Consider the following 17,088-nt stretch of genomic DNA (forward strand, 5'->3'; position numbering starts at 1 on the left):
AGAGACAGATCTGTGGCTCTGCGTAGTTCAGCCACTGTGTCAGGACCAATTCCCCCGCCCTCCTCTAAATCCCCCAATAATTCTGCCTGATAGGCTTGCATAATAGACATCGTATGCAGACACGCTGCAGCTTGACCAGCGGCTGCATACGATTTATGAACCAGAGATGATGTGAATTTTACTGGCTTAGAGGGAAGTGAAGGAGCTTTCAGGGAAGATGCCGTTGCTGGAGAGAGATAGCTCGCAAGCGTCTCCTCCACCTTCGGCATCTCCCCATAACCATATTCTTTATATTTGTGAATGGAAGAATAGTGGGATGTTTGTGGTGCATACACTCTGTATGAAACCGGTTTTCCCCACGATTTCGACACCTCGGTGTGGAGATCGGGGAAAAACGGAAGGCTTCTTCGCTGAGGCTGTGTACGAGATGGCAGGAAGCGTTCGTCGAGCTTACTTTTCGAACGAACGTCCTGCCTATCCTCTGGCCACTCAATAGATAGTCTGTCAACTGCTCTAGTAATAACATCGAGCAGTTCCTCAAACGCATGAGACTGAGGTGGCGAATCCTCAGACTCAGCTTCAATACTCACAACATCCAACTCCTCAGAGCTGGACAGTTGCAGTATTGGTGCCTCTATCGGGGGGGAAGAAACCGCAATGCGTGCTTCCACACCCTGATGAGAGGCACTGGATCTGTCAGATTGATGCTGAGATAAGGCAGAGCCCGTCTCAACATCCACTGACAGATCCATTTGCGAACCCCAGGTCTGAGATCGCCGCCGAGCCTCAGCCGCGGCGGGACCCGAGCCCTGGGGAACGCGATCGGGATTGAACCGAGCCAAGCGGGATCGGAGCGTGCGCAATGGAAGCGCGTCGCAATGCACACAGTCACCACCCTCGAGTGCTGACTGGGCATGCTCCTCACCCAAACAAACAACACAAAGAGTGTGAGTATCACCTCCCGTTAAATAACGCGGGCAGGGATGGACACACACTCTAAACTGCTGCTTGCTCGCCATACTGAATATATATATATAATATAGACAGACAACACCAAATAACAAGGACAGATTCAACACAGAGCGCAACTGAAGACTCAGAAAGCTTTCGTTTTCTGTTTCGGGCCGGCTTTTATAGCTTCCTGGTACGTGACGTCACCCGCCTCTGACGTTCCGCCACACCATTGGACTGATTTTACATGTGCTTCAAGACGTCATCACGCAAAGCGTTCCCATAGCGTCAGTTTTCGACGCAACGGGAGTTCCCTTGAAAGGGAACTCCAGTGATATGCACTTATTGGTACGTATTTTGCAAAAATGTTGCCACATACATTTTCCACATACGTACAGACACATTCAATTATGTTATGGTCTATGTAACTCATATGTTTTCATTAAAAAACTTGTCAATAGAAGTGCAGCAGCTTTTGTGTATATCTGAAAAATGCACTTTTCTAACTTTTTGGTAACACTGTTTTGATAGTCCACTTTAGACATTCAACTAACTATAAGTAACTCTGCAACTACATGTCAACAGTCATTCGAGTATTAGTAGACTGTCTGCTAACACTTTATTTTGATGCTCCTCAACAGACATTCTGCTGACTATAAAATACATGTCAACTTAATCTACCAACCTTAACCCTAACCTAACAGTCAACTAATACTCTAATGAGAGTTAGTTGACATGTAGTTGCAACGTTACATATAGTTAGTAGAATGTCTAATAAAGTGTAAACTTAAGTTTAACACTATCCACAAACATGTTTTTTTTCCACTAGAGAAATAACAGATCAACTGTAATGGTGCTTTGGCCTTTTCACATATACCAACTCGACCTTGTGCTTATTTTTGTATAGTTTGACATGTTTCAATATAACACTTACACGTACACGTACACAGAGAGATAAATAATTCATGCCAATGTCGAAGGACTGTACTTCATGGGAAGTTAAAATTGCAGGATGAATCTTTACCCTATTGCTTATTCAGACTTTGTAGATCAACTTTGAAAGATTGAATGCAAGGTGTTGTTTTTGTTTTGTTTTTTTGCATTCACCCTTGGGGGCCGAAATCAATTAGGTGCAACAATAAGCCTTCTTCATCTTCGCACAAAGAGTTGTATGATTGCATATTTGATTTCCGCACCTATTCCTGTCCATTTATTGTAGTGTGCATAGCACATCAGTATGGAGCCACCCATTTCTATATAAAAGCACTAGAGCGATCACTCCCTGCGAAAAGCAGTCGTCCTCCTTCATCCAAAAGCCTCCCCTCAGCAGAAAAGAGCATGGTTACAGAACCTCAGGGGTACAGTAATAACCATATAACCACTCAGCTGTGCCTAATATAGACAGAAGAAGGGCAGATAAACAAAAGGTCAGTAAGCATCATTCTTTCCAATTTACTTTACCCAGAGGGCTGATAGGTGGGTTACCAATTTAAAGATGCTTTATGCAATTTAAGGGGTTTCTGAAAAAGCTCAGGGGAGAATTTCAGGGCTTCTTAGTGTATTTCAGATTTATTAGGCTTTTATCGACTATACACAAATTATTAATAACAAGTTTGATTGGTAAGCTTTCCTAAGTCTCTTCTGATCACCAAGGCTGCATATATGTGGTAAAAAAATACACTAAAAACAGTAATGTTGTGAAATAGTTTAACACTTTAAAGTAACTGTTTTCTATTTTAATATACTTTAGAATGCAATTTATTCCAGTGATTAAAGCTGAATTTTCAGCATCATTACTCCAGTCTTCAGTGTCACATGATCCTTCAGAAATCATTCTAATATGCTGATTTGCTGCTCAACAAACCTTTCTTATTATTCATTATCAATGTTGAAAACAGTTGTGCTGCTTACAATTTTTTGTGGAAACTGTGACATTTTCTTCTTTTTTTTCTTTCAAGATTCTTTGTCGAATAGAAAGATCATTCGTTGAATAGATTTTAAAGTAGATTTTCTGTAACATTATACATGTCTTTACTGCCACTTTTGATACATTTATGTTCCTTGCTAAAATAACTTTCTTTAAAAAAATCTTACTGACCCCAAAACATTTGAACAGTATATAATACAATACAATACAATACAATACAATACAATACAATATAGCCTATACTATTTATATACTTTTATATATAATATTGTTTTAATGAATGGTTATTCAAAGCCAATAATAATTTATCTGAAACAATTAATCAATTCAATTAAAGCCTAATAAGATGCTACATTTATATGAACATTAGCACATCAGCTCTTGTGCATTACTTTTACATTATAATCTATCGATTCAGAATGCATTAATCCTTGCTGATTTATCAAAACACTTGAAGCAGGAGAATTAAGTATACATTTTTGTTATCCATTTGAACTCAGAACTGAGAAACAATACTGATAGAGAAATCTTATTACTGATTTGTATTTCCTCTGGGTGGACAACATGTCACCACAATAATAAATATACCCACACGAGAAGTCTTGTTTATTTATTGATACACCTGGTTCTCTGCTGAATATACCACTGATGTAATGTGTTTTTTGAACTTTCCCCTGTGAGTCAGGAAGGTCTCAGCTCTGCAAGCAACTAAGCTAGTGTGGCACAAAGACACGGAAAGATTCTGGCCATTGATATGGAAGTATAGAGAAGTCGATTGACTGGTAGGCGGTTGCTCTACACCCTGTGGTTTTCATCTATCTACACACAGCTGTCTGTGGCTGAGCGGACCACAGCCTGGTCACTTCTCCGACACCCCAAACAAGCACTGCAAAAACACAAAAAATCCTAAAACCAAACCACGCATCATGACCAAGCGTGACATGAAACATTTCTCAGAACAAGGGTTTCTACACGATTTGAATAATTTGGAGTGGGAACAAATTAATTTAATTCCTGACCTTGAAATAGCCTGGGATTTTTTTTTTTATGCAAATTTTTTCTGCTTTAGTCAACAAACATGCTCCTCTCAAAAGGCACAGGGTGAAGGGTTGGAATAATGCATGGTTTTCTCATCCTTTATCAAATATGCTTCATGAGTGCAACCTGGCATGGGCAAAAGCTAGGAAAACCGATTTAGACTGGCTTGATTTCAGGCGATTGCGCAATGCATGCAAGTCAGAAAAGCTAAAGCTGAACATTTTCTTATACAAACATCTCATAATCTAAACAATTGATCAACATTTTGGAAAAGTGTTAAATCATTATCTGAAAACAATAAAGGTATAGAACTTCCATGTATTAATAAGGGCTCTCATGCAATCATTAATAAAGTAAAAATGCTTATGAATGCAATGAACACTTCATAGCTTCTGTTTTTTTTTGCTTGATTCAATTAATGGTGCTCATGTGAACCCTTCGATTGTTCAGAAGTTTTTAAAAGCTTTTAAAGCTAGCAGCTGGACTTTTTAAAGCTAGCATGCTGATTGTATTGCCCTACCTCTGACTCATATTTTTTAACCTTTCTCTTGTCTTAAATTAAATTCCACTTTTATGGAAATCAGCTTTTGTTCTTCTTTAAAGGCAGAGATCCCACACACCCAAATAATTACCGGCCCATTTCCAAGCTGTCAGTCTTGGCCAAAGTCCTTGAAACATTTGTCAACAATCAATTTAAGGACTTTCTGTCTGTTAATAATACCCTGTCTGATTTCCAATCTGGTTTTAGAAAACAACATAGCACAACATCGGCAGCCTTAAAAAGTACTAAATGATTTTATTGAATCAGCTTGATAACTAGAAACACTGTGCAGACTTATTCATCGATCTATCAAAAGCATTTGATACTGTTGATCATACCTTACTGATACAATGGCTTGTCAGTATTGGATTATCTAAACATACTCTTGGTTGGTTTTATAGCTCTCTCTCAAACAGAGCTCAATGTGTACAGGCAGAAGTTTTTATCTCTGGTTAACTCACTGTAACTAAAGGTGTGCCACAGGGGTCAGTCCTAGGACCACTCCTATTTACCCTAGATATAAATAATACTGATCAAAATGTTCATAATGTAAATTTTAATTATTACGCTGATGAGACAGTTTATATATAGTTCAGCATCCACACCCAATCTGGCTCTCTCTCAGTTACGGCTTGCATTTAATATTGTTCAGCGTAACTTATTTGAATTAAAACTAGTTTTAAATGCATATTTAATTATTTTCAAATAACAAATCATACAGCATTAATATTCTTAATGTTCTTTAGGCTCATCCTAGACCTAACCAGAAGTGCTACTCTTCAGTACAATGGTAACCCCCAAATTTTGTGTAATTGAATACAAATGTTTAAGTTAATAGTTTGAGAATGTATAGGATTAATGATGCTCTGACGTACAAAGTATGCTGTCAAAGAGTTTTAACAGCTTTGCATTTCATTCTATTTTAATACTACTAAAAATAAAATAAAATATTGACTTATCAATATTTAAGTCCTGTGCTGACCTCTGAAAGAGAGACTTTATTCCATTATTGTAGGGAAACATCTGAATGCCCTTTTTATACATTATGTATCGATAGGGGTTAGAAAATTGGAGGACGTGGACTAAGTGTCCTCAACTGCTCACCTGAAGGTCAAGCAGTGAAAGCCTGTTGCAATCTGAAATGGCCGCATGAAATTATCATATCATTCTCTGTGTGTTTCAGTGGAGGCGTTAAAAGTTAAACAAGTGCAATGAGAGGTTTGCAGAGAGCTTGTCCTTGCAGGAATTTGCCAATAAGTACGCTTCACTGAGCCTTGAGTGGTTTACTGTGAATTGTGGGATTACCCAATGTACGGAAAGGCAACAAATAAATGATTCAGGACAAAAACATTAAAGATAAATCCGACTTTGACAGCTCATCTGGAATAAGATGTTGATAAGAATTGTCTGTCAATAGGCCACACTTAGGAAACCTATTCTTTTAAATAAATATTAAGATACTTGCAATGGAAGTAGGCAAGGCAAGGAAGTAATATAATGGAGTTAATAATAATAATAATAATAACAAACAAACAAACAAAAAACAAACAAATCAATAAATATTAATTTTAATAATTGCAAAACACTTGCAATGAAATTGATATTAAATGGAAGCAATAATTTTGACTTTCTAATAAATAATAACACCACAACTACAATAGCAGCAAAAATAATAACAATAATAAAAAATATAATAATAAAAAAAATTAATGATGATACTACTACTACTACTACTACTACTAATAATAATAATAATAATAATAATAATGATATTATTATTAAAACACTTGCAATGGAAGTAGTATTAATGGAAGTAATAATTTGGAATAATTAATAACAACAACAACTACAATAATAATAATAATAATTATTATTATTATTATTATTATTATTATTAATTTAAATACTATGAAGACACTTGTAATGTAAATAATAATTTGGACTTTCTAATAAATAGCAACTACAATAGTTGTAATAATAATAATAATAATAATAATTATTATTATTATTATTAGTAGTAGTAGTAGTAGTAGTAGTAGTAGTCATAGTTGTAGTTGTTGTACTAGTAGTACTGGAAGTGATCATTTTGACTACAACATTTAAAAAAAAAAAAAGTTGAATATTGATTAATGAATATTCTTTCACACTAGTCTCATGATGGCATATATAATATTTTGGTATTTTGGCTATCCTATACTTGTAGCGATAAACATTGTGTATGTTTAATGTCTGGACCTGTTTACTTTCATTGTGTGCCTTTCTATAACACCCAAAAAAAAAAAAAAAAAAAGAGTCAAAATCATACACAACATGATTGCACAAATGCTGAGTCTACCTTTCTCTTGTTTCTGTAACATACTTTAATCGCCCATACTAGAGTTATCTGGCTTAATTTACATAACCCATCACCCAGGCTCAGTAAGGCTATCTGATAAAATGATGAGTAAGTAGAAACAAACTGGAGACAATTACCTTTACTAACATCTGCAATTGCTCGCCCTGGGCATATTTTTCTATGCATGCACAAAGATGACATATTTATGGCGCCTCCATGGAACACGTTTACATCATGGGTCCTTGGGGCCAAAAAAACCTCTCACCATCTCTCCTCACAACTCTCCTGCAAACCCAAAGCACAAAACAACACTGCAGCAATGAGAAGATGCATTATAAATGACCATGTCTATATTTTCATGTAGCCTACTAATCGCTTATTTATTGCCAATGTGTAACAGCTAGTAATGGAACTTAAAAAAAAAAAAAAAAAAATTTTTTTTTTTTTTTAAACGAGATCTTCCCCAACTTCCTGTTTTCATTTCTATGAAAGCCTGTATACTGATTTTTATTTGATGGACTTGGGATGTTTTTACTGGGAAAATCAAAAGGATTTGCGCACGCTCCCGAGAGCCTCTCTTATGACACATCAAATGAAGGATTATACAATGTTTAGGTTAATGCCGAAAGAGCCATTCTTTACTGTATAATGTCAATATGTCATACAAAGAAAAGGGATTAATTCAAGCTATAGTCTCAAATAGCCAGATCTACAGTCCATAGTCTCAAATATACTTCATAATCTATCATATACACCATCATAACAGTGTAATATTAATGACCTCATCTTTCGACATGATGCCGTTGAACTGCAGAGCTGGTGCAAACATATTCACATCAATATGATCAGATGCTTTCTTAACTGCTGTTTTCTCACTGCTGTCATTTTTTTTTTTTTAGATGAAAGAATCACGTTGACGTCTCATGTACATTACGTGTGCATGAGTGAAGTATGAGCAATACATTGCTGGCTGCAGTTCAAATAACGGCCACCGGTGTCGCTAATAACAAGGGTTTCTGAATTCTACATATAGCCCTTTTAATTTAAATAATGAATTGTGTTCAATAAAGTTTATTGTACATTGATTTATTGTACATTTAATAATCTATCATTAAGTTGTATTAAGTACATATCCGTATTATATCAACCATCTGCTATTGAGAAATATTGTTGCTACTTTATTGATCCTTTACAGGAAATTACATTGTCATAAGTATGCCTCATAAAATCAGTATACTCACTTTTTTTTTTTTTCTTAAAAAAAAAAAAAAAAAAAAAAAAATCATGTGGCATTATGCATTCTGATATAAGGCTCTTTCTCGTAATCTTATAAAACTCAGGAGGGCCCTGTGGCCAGTTAGATAAATGTAATTGAGAATAACTATTTAACACAACATTTTCTTTCTGAAAGAGGTCTTTGTAACCCTTACCCACTTCAAATGCATCTTTCGCTTCTGACACCTTATATTAAAGATGATGAATGAATTACCATTGAAAGCTTTGTCATCACCTGCCTGCTCAGAAAATTATATATTCTGCCTTTCTTTGAAAAAAACTAAAAAAACATTAATGCTTTTTTTCAGCGAAACAGGGCAAGCAGGCCTTGATTTCACTCCTGTAATGTCTTCAGAATATAATTGTTTACAAACTATCCTGCAAAAATATTAGGTTGATCTGTTAGTCTACAAGTTTTTTTTTGTATTGATTTCTGCTCCTTACCAATCACAGCGCTTGCGGTCCGCGTAGACCTGACCCATTGTTACATTTTTGGAGAGGTGCACGTCAGGGTACGCCGAAGGGTACACACAGCCTATGACGTAGGCAAGCTACAGCGTGAGTTCGACGCAGAAGTATAAATTGAGCTTAATGACATCATCATCCAGGAAGTGACATCACATTTTTGGAAGGGAAACTAACAGCAAAATGATCAGAACATTCCATCCTGTTTAATTCAATCACAGAAAACACTATACACATATCGACCTATCATTTTGCTTCATTTTTTAAAAGGTTCATAAGGCAATGCAGAACGGAAATTACCAAACTGGCTTGCTATTTGATTCTGTAATATTGCTGCATTTCCTGGCAAGCTCTGTTGAATAGGTAGGAGCCTCTAAGGGAGTTCTTTTGTCCATGGTGACATTAAGCTCAGAACATGAGTGGTACATGCTCTTCCCACTGAGCTCATCCTTTAAACCTGCCAGAATGTTGTGTTTCGCTTGTCATCCTCCCTGACAGCATAAACAAGAGATGTTTATTTTTGTAAAAGAGCATTATTTTGCTTTACATGTAGTACAATATGAATTCAGATACGAACAATCTTCTCTCGAAAATGGAAAGTTATATGCGTACCTGTAGCATATAAACAAAGCGAGGTGATAGATGAATGAATATGACGGCATGACTCATGCATTTCAAACTATTGGCAAACAATCCGCGTAACTCATTCCGCTTTAATCCATTCAGTCCCGTTGCACTGTAATGGAAAAGGTTATTTCTGAATCATGATTGGAGTTCATATCTACTAAAGGTTTGTAGGTGTTACATTAATTAGGACAAGACGCATAACATGCAAATATGGTTGCTTGAATTGCTAAATCAGTATGAATAACACAAATAAACAACTGCAAGACAAATGTCGTTGTTTGCACATGGTTAAATTTATACATCAATCAAATCTGCTAAAAATGCATTGGTTACACTTTAGTTTAGGGTCAAATTCGCACTATTAACTAGTTGCTTATTAACATTTTGGCTGTTTATTAGAGTTTATAAAGCACACATTAAAGTATTATTCTGCATCCCATAATCCTACCCAATACATAAATTTAACAACAACCTTACTAAATATTAATAATTAGGAGTTTTTTGAGGAAAAGTCGTAATTAAAGGGTTATTTCACCCAAAAAATTTAAATTCTGTCAGTAATTACTCACCCTCATGTTGTTCCAACCCCGTACGACTTTCGTTCATCTTCAGAACACAATTTAAGATATGTTTGATGAAATCTGAGAGCTGGATCACTCCTTCATAGGCTTTTAGTCAATTTCATTCTGCCGGTCCAGAAAAGTTAGTAAAAACATTGTTAAAATAGTCCAAGTGTACAAGTTTATCAAATGACGAGAATACTTTTTAAATTTTTTCCGCAAAAAAACAAACAAAAAGAACGACTTTATTCAACTATTCATTTTCTTCCGTGTGGGCCTCTGAGTGAGTTCACGAGAGCAACACGACGCATGCGCGAGAACTGAAAAGATGACGCTCACGATCATTTGATGGGAAAGTGTGAAAGGGAAGCCATTCATTTTGCTGCATTGGTAAGTAGGGCTGGGGATTGACACAAATTTCACAGTCAGCGAGCCTACTAGGCTTCATTAGCCTACTATAATATTGAACGTAAAAAATTACTGATTTGAATACAAACACTTAAATTACAATTTTATTTATGTTTATAATAATTAAGTTATATGAAGTATAAACATTTAAATGGTGGCTGTCATAAAAACTTGCCAGATTTATTCAAACATGCATTAAATATTGAAGAACATTAACAATTATAACAAATATGTAATATGGTGCATATATTTAGCAAAATGCTCCTCTCTAGAGTTAATTTTTCTAGCTGACTAACGAGTTTATGGTCACTGGATATGTTTTTTTCGGAGGTAAATGTGACATTACAAGACATTGTTTACAAGCTGTTTTACCAACATTTTTCCACGGTTGAAAAGATTGAGTGATTACATGTGGCATGATATGGATTTCGATAAGTTGTACTCTATCTTTTAACACACTTTCAGATGCTCATTCATGTTTATTTGTAACTGGTATTATTAAGGCGGAAGAGAAGATCATGTGCTTCTCTTGAGCTGAGATGCGCCAGAATGATCTCACGCCACAGCGCCAAAGCGGTATGTTTTTGAATTTCATAAGAAAATGTACGTAATTTAAAATCTGATACTTTGTTTCATATCAATAGTAACAAAGCACACATATTATTGTGATTGACTAGATGGGATGAGCGCTACAATGTTACATTCATTCATCAACTGAAAACAGGAAGACTAATCGATTCTTGGGATTTAAGAATCGATACTGGTTCGTAAAAATGAGAATCGATTAAAATCGAGAAATCAATATTTTTTACCCAGCCCTGTTGGCAAGGCACTTTTACATTTTCTAGTTGGTTTCTCACGATTCGGACATCCAGGAAATGCACACTTTAGAACCATTTCAAACACTACATCGAGACTCTTCTGCGTCATCTTCTCAGTTCTCAGGAATGTGTGGTAGCGCTCTTGTGAACTCACGTCAGAGGCCCACACAGAAGAAAATGAATAGTTGAATAAAGTCGTTATTTTTGGGGGGATTTTGCGCACAAAAAGTATTATCGTCGCTTGATAAACTTTGACTATTTTAACGACGATGAGTACTTACTGACCGAATTTTCTAACCCTTTAATAGTTAGTTGATAGTAAAAATTTGACCCTAAACTTAAAAGTGTGTCCAATCCATTCTTATGCAGTTTCAGTAAATCACATTTGGTCAAATTTTCTGTACAACTGTGGCATAGTTTGTTCATTCTATTTGAGAAGATGCATTTTACCCAATTTGTGATAAAGGGTTTGGTTTGTTTACCCCAACCGGCAGTTAAATCAACCAATAAATCAAACCAGTTGTATTTATATATCAAACATGATGCCAAATTCCAATTCCAAGTTGTTTTTTGGAAAATTATCATAAGGGTAATCACATGGTGGCAAATGCTCTGGACGCCTTCATTTATCATGCTCATTTAGTAAAGCATCTCGACTCATTTTTATGATTCTACTGCTGTCAACATCAGTCACCGGAAAGGATACAATCAATCATTCCTTTGAGAGCGAGCGATGGCCGTTTGACAGGGAAGGATCATTAGTCAGTCACTTTTTTGTTTACGCCACACAACACCGCCTGCCAAGCCCTGGCCTCCGTGAGCGCCATTTGCTTTAGTTGGAATAGCTGGATGTGGAATTTCAATCCATTAGCAGGCTGGCTAGCCGTCCCACCGGCTTTACTGAGAGTGGCCGCCATCAGATGAATGTGCATTCATTTTCAGCAGCAGATAAACTACAGTCTCGTGTTCCTGGCTTATGCGATAATTGCTACATGACTAAACCATATCTTCTTCAAATCAAAGACATCAAATACAACCAGGAGGAAAATTACACGTTTTCATAGCTCAGATGAGTTAGATCTCTTTCATGCCTCCTCCCCATATGTTCTCCTAAAATAAACAATAGAAATAGACACAAATGATTTTATTTGCATATAGTATAGAGCTATAACATTAATGTGGATTGCAGCAGATTTATATATATATATATATATATATATATTATTTTATTTATTTTTTATCTGGGGAAAATATTGAGAATCAGAAGTATTCTTTTTAGGCTCTCCACACAATTGAAGAAACAATTGAGATATCAAACAATATCTCTTTTGTGATTTTTCTTTCCTTGGGGAAAGCTGCTCATTTAAGGAGAGGCTGGTTGACCAAATGTTGCACCAGATGGATTTTCCTAAGATTTTAATTTTTTTGTTTGTAATAGAGAGTCAGTATGCTTTTATAATCTTTAGAATATGTATTGGGTGCTCACCTTAACAAAAATCTGAATATTTCTTAATTTAGACAGCATACTGGTATAGTATTTACTACATGCATTACAAAAGCATTGTATGAACAACCCAGGCTCATAAAAACATGGGCCAGTGGCGAAATTTCTGCAAAATGATATTACATTTCTTCTTGCATAATTCGTGACTCTTTCAAAGTGAAGTGTCCGTTGAATTATGGCAAAATCGCGTTCAGTTTTATACAAATCAGATTAACGTAAATCCGACAATGTTTTATTATGTTGCTTGTTATGGGTATCGTGGAAGTGCAGAAATAAAACTAAAAGGTTAATGCTCTATCATGTTTGAAAATAATAACATATCACCTAACCGGTAGTTTTAACAAATTCAATCATGAGATAAAATGCATTCGCCGAATCAACCATGCCATTTTAGCTAGCTTTTATACGTTTTTTGATCGCGACTCGTGTTTCAAGGAATTCATACCCGAACACTCAACACACACCAGGTGAGCTGGCAAACACGTTTACTACATCAGAAAATCCATAGACGTGGAGCTGATTATGTGGTACAAATGTCAAAATCTATCAGTGCACAAATTATGCAATATGGTAAAAGTGTTTTGAGGTCTTAACATAATAGGGCAACATGGGGGAAGATGACCATAGATGGCACAGAATCTCATCTCAGAACTTTTAAATGAATGGATAAGCGTTTTTTTGTTGTTGTTGTTGTTGTTGTTTGTTTTTGTCATTTTTTCTGAATATCAACATTTGTGAGATTTAGTCAGCCGGAACAGTTTTGAGGGGAATTGATCTAATTTTGAATATCTGGAAAATAGTGATCTATGACATTGTATTATGTTGAATATCAACGTTTCATGTGTCTATTTGTTAATTAAGGATTTGTGGACATGCATATCAATGGTTTTATATTTGTGGTGTGTGGTCGTTGTGGCCAGGACAGGTAATGAACAAATGAGAAGAAGGTTTATTTCGTCCCAAAAAAAAAAAAAAAAAAAAATTATATTATACAGGAGCAGATGCAACGGAAATAATTTCCAAACAAAGTCCATACAAAAAGTAGCCTGGAAATCCAGACCTAAATCTAAAAGATTAATGGTCTGGCGTCGACTAATGAAAATCGGCCAGCTCGAGGGCGGCACCAAGCATGCATTTGAAAATCTCACTGCACGCAATTGGGAAACACTACGACCAATCACAACAATAAACCCCATACGCTTAGCTACCAGCAGAGCTAACTGGTAGATTATACTCTCTTACCGTATCCGGTCGGCAAAACAGCAAAAACGTCCTTCTTGCAAAGGAACGATTCGAGCGGCGTCTTCTTTTCCTCTTTTAGATAAAAAGCCAAGTCTAACTCGTTCATTGTAGCGCCCAAAGCCGTTTCAAACAACTGGTATTCATCCATAGGCATCTTGCAATGTTTACTAATGACTTGGACGTCACAGTGCTGTCGTCTTCTGTTTAGCTCGCCTCTGGCCCGCCTATATCAGATAACCCGATGTGATTGGTGCAGCTCAGATCGAGGGGCATATTTAATGAGCATCATTACTCTACACCAGAGTAACTCGCTGAGCAAATTCAACTTGTGCTCTCGCGAGAACTCTGGATTACCAGGGTATACAAAAAAGATGGAAGTTAAATGAAACTAACTAAATTAAACAGGCCTAATATAAATAAATCTCCCAAAGAAAAACAAAGGCCATCAGATCATGATGTTATTATGGCTGAACAGCACTGACTAACTCTGATATTTCCACCACTGCTAGATATAGTCATTTAGCTTCCACCAAACAAAAATAAAGGTAAATATCAGAATACTTTCCTGAAATAATTCCCAAACAATGATAATATTTACAACAAAACTATACACTTTATCATAACTAACATAACACAATCAACTACTTAAAGCACAATATAAGAAACTACTCCAACAAACAAAACAAAAAGATAAACTGAATGAAATAAAATAAATGATTCCCCTCCCAATCAGATCATGATGGTACATTTCCTCTGTAACAGTTTGGAGGCTCAGTCCCCGCCTTTCCCTCTCTCTCTCTCTCTCTCTCTCTCTCTCTCTCTCTCTCTCTCTCTCTCTCTCTCTCTCTCTCTCTCTCTCTCTCTCTCTCTCTCTCTCTCTCTCTCTCTCTCTCTCTCTCTCTCCCTCTCCCTCTCCCTCTCCCTCTCCCTCTCCCTTTGCTGAGACATGGACTGCGGCTCTTCACTCCATAGACCAGAGAAATCTAGGACTCAGAGTTAAACAGTAAAGAGCAATGTAAGAAGTAAACTTCTAACTTGTCCTGTGTTTTTCTTATAATAAGGGGATTTAAATAAAGTAACACAACCATAATAAATTGAACTTCAAAATAACCAATTTAAATCATGGTAGAGGTCAAATATGTGAGATGACGGGTGCATTCACATGGAGTAAGATGAAATTAGACCCTTGGGGATTTTTTTATATTTTTTATATGTTAAATATGTTACAATTTCTTCACCCTTGTTACCCTGATGTGTGAGGTACTGTTCCAAAATAATCTTCAATTCATCTATAATCTGTCCCTGACTGAAGTAATTTGAATGTACTTGTTTGGAGTTTTGCAAAAATGTAGTTGGAGGCGCCTTTTACCAATGAGCAAGGGTTGCATAATAAATAAACAAAAGTTGGTGAAATAAATCAAAAGCACATCCTGATGCTCATGTGAACAGTTACAGTTAGTGGCAAACGAGATCCATCGGTCATGCTTGAATGTACATTCTGTAGTGCAAAAAGGAAGTGCAAAGACCTTCAGTAAGAAGCAGGGTAATTAAATGGACCAAAAACAAGTATGAATCATTCCTTGCCTCGACCAGGAAGCCCTCGGGGATTGATGCTAAGCTTTGTTCTGTCTGTGAAGTGCTGTAGAGTTGGAATAATGACCGTGGCTATAACAAACACTGTCTGCCTGGACCCTTGATGGATCACGTGAAAGTACCTTTAATGCCCTGACTCTCTAATCCTCTTTCTTCTTTCTTCTTGTTCATTCTCTTATCCTTCACTGTCTAATCAGCATCAACTTTGCCCTCGACTGTTTTTTTGGTCATGAAGTTGCTTTCATATACAACTTTAAAGTTTGCTTGACTTTATCATGTCTGGATGTATGCCTGGTTATCCGGGAAGGTTTTTGCACTTGAATGCTGGGCAACTATTTAGTGAATTCTCTGGTTGACACAGAGGGGCCGTTTACACGACACCCTTTTTCAACTAAAACCAACATTTTTGTATGCGTTTTGGCCGTTGATTTACATGACAATGGCATTTTGGGGGCCTGGAAACGCACACTTTTGAAAACGGGTTTCAAGGTTCAAGTTTTTGAAAATTATACCGTTATCGTCTCTGTGTAAACTACAAAAAACACGAATTAGAGAAAATGTTGACATCTTGCGCAAACGTATTATGTGTTCAGTGACAGTTTATAGGCAAATAGTTTTCCTTTACAGTGTGACATCGCCACCTACTGGCCTGACAGCAGAATAGAGCTTTTTTACTAGTTTTTGCGGATCTGTGTTAATGGGGATCGTTGTCGTCTATACGTGAAAAACACAAAAGAAAAACTTTTCAGATTTTAGTACATCGTTGTCGTGTAAACATGCCCAGAGAATGTACCAGTCAACACGAGAATAGACTCAAGTCTTCAGTTTATCACAGTGCTTTTGGATTTATAAGGAATTCTAAAGCTGTATGGATGTCATGATGAATAAATAAACTTGCTGAAGAGCACCTACGATAACCTATTGCTTTCACTGGGTCTTTACAACATATGTGATGCCTATCAAGTACTAATCAAATATGCTTACTGTGGAGTCCACTGGTTTATGAATTGTTAAAAATTTCATCCGACAGCAATAACCCCAGCAATAAAGGTTTTTGCAAAGATCACAGCTTGAACGTACACGTTGAACTCCTTCGACTGAAACAAAACACTCCAAGATAATAGAGAAAATAAACAAACCTTAATAAAAGCAAACAGAAAAAAAATCTAAATAAATCCTGCGAGGACAAGGACGATCACGACACAACTCATCTTTGATCTGTTTTACATAAAACAGTCGCTATGAATGAGCTTTGCAAAATTCAAACTTCTCATACAGTTTAAAACAAGGGCTGTAACTGTTTTCAAAATCTGAAAGTATCTATAATTACTCCTGCAGCAAGGAGTGACGGTTACGTAATGTTCTCGCAGTTGGGAACATAGATACGTGGGGGACCGACACAGATTGACTAAGAATTATGCAAGCGATGCCACGAAAAACAGGCCATAGAGCTAAATCTGTCTGCAAACCTGTGACCTTGCTTCTGCAATCAACCACGATGTACGTGTAATTAGGTTATTCTCCTAAAAATATAGAGTTATTTTCCATTATTTATTCACCTTCATTTCGTTCCAAACAAGTAGGCTGTAGGCTGTTATATTTTCCACTGAACACAAAGGGTGAACAACTCTGAATGATCATTGCATCTTAGCTCTAATATCCCATATGTTGTTTTTAAAGAAGTCTATGCTCACCCGGCTGCAATTATTTAATCAAAAGTACAGAGACCGTAACATATTGATCGCGAACATATTGTGAAATATTATTACAGTTCAGTTTTCTATTTGAATATATTTGATGT

The sequence above is a fragment of the Leuciscus leuciscus genome (assembly GCF_965113295.1).
Source record: "Leuciscus leuciscus genome assembly, chromosome: 3".
NCBI lineage: Eukaryota > Metazoa > Chordata > Actinopteri > Cypriniformes > Leuciscidae > Leuciscus > Leuciscus leuciscus.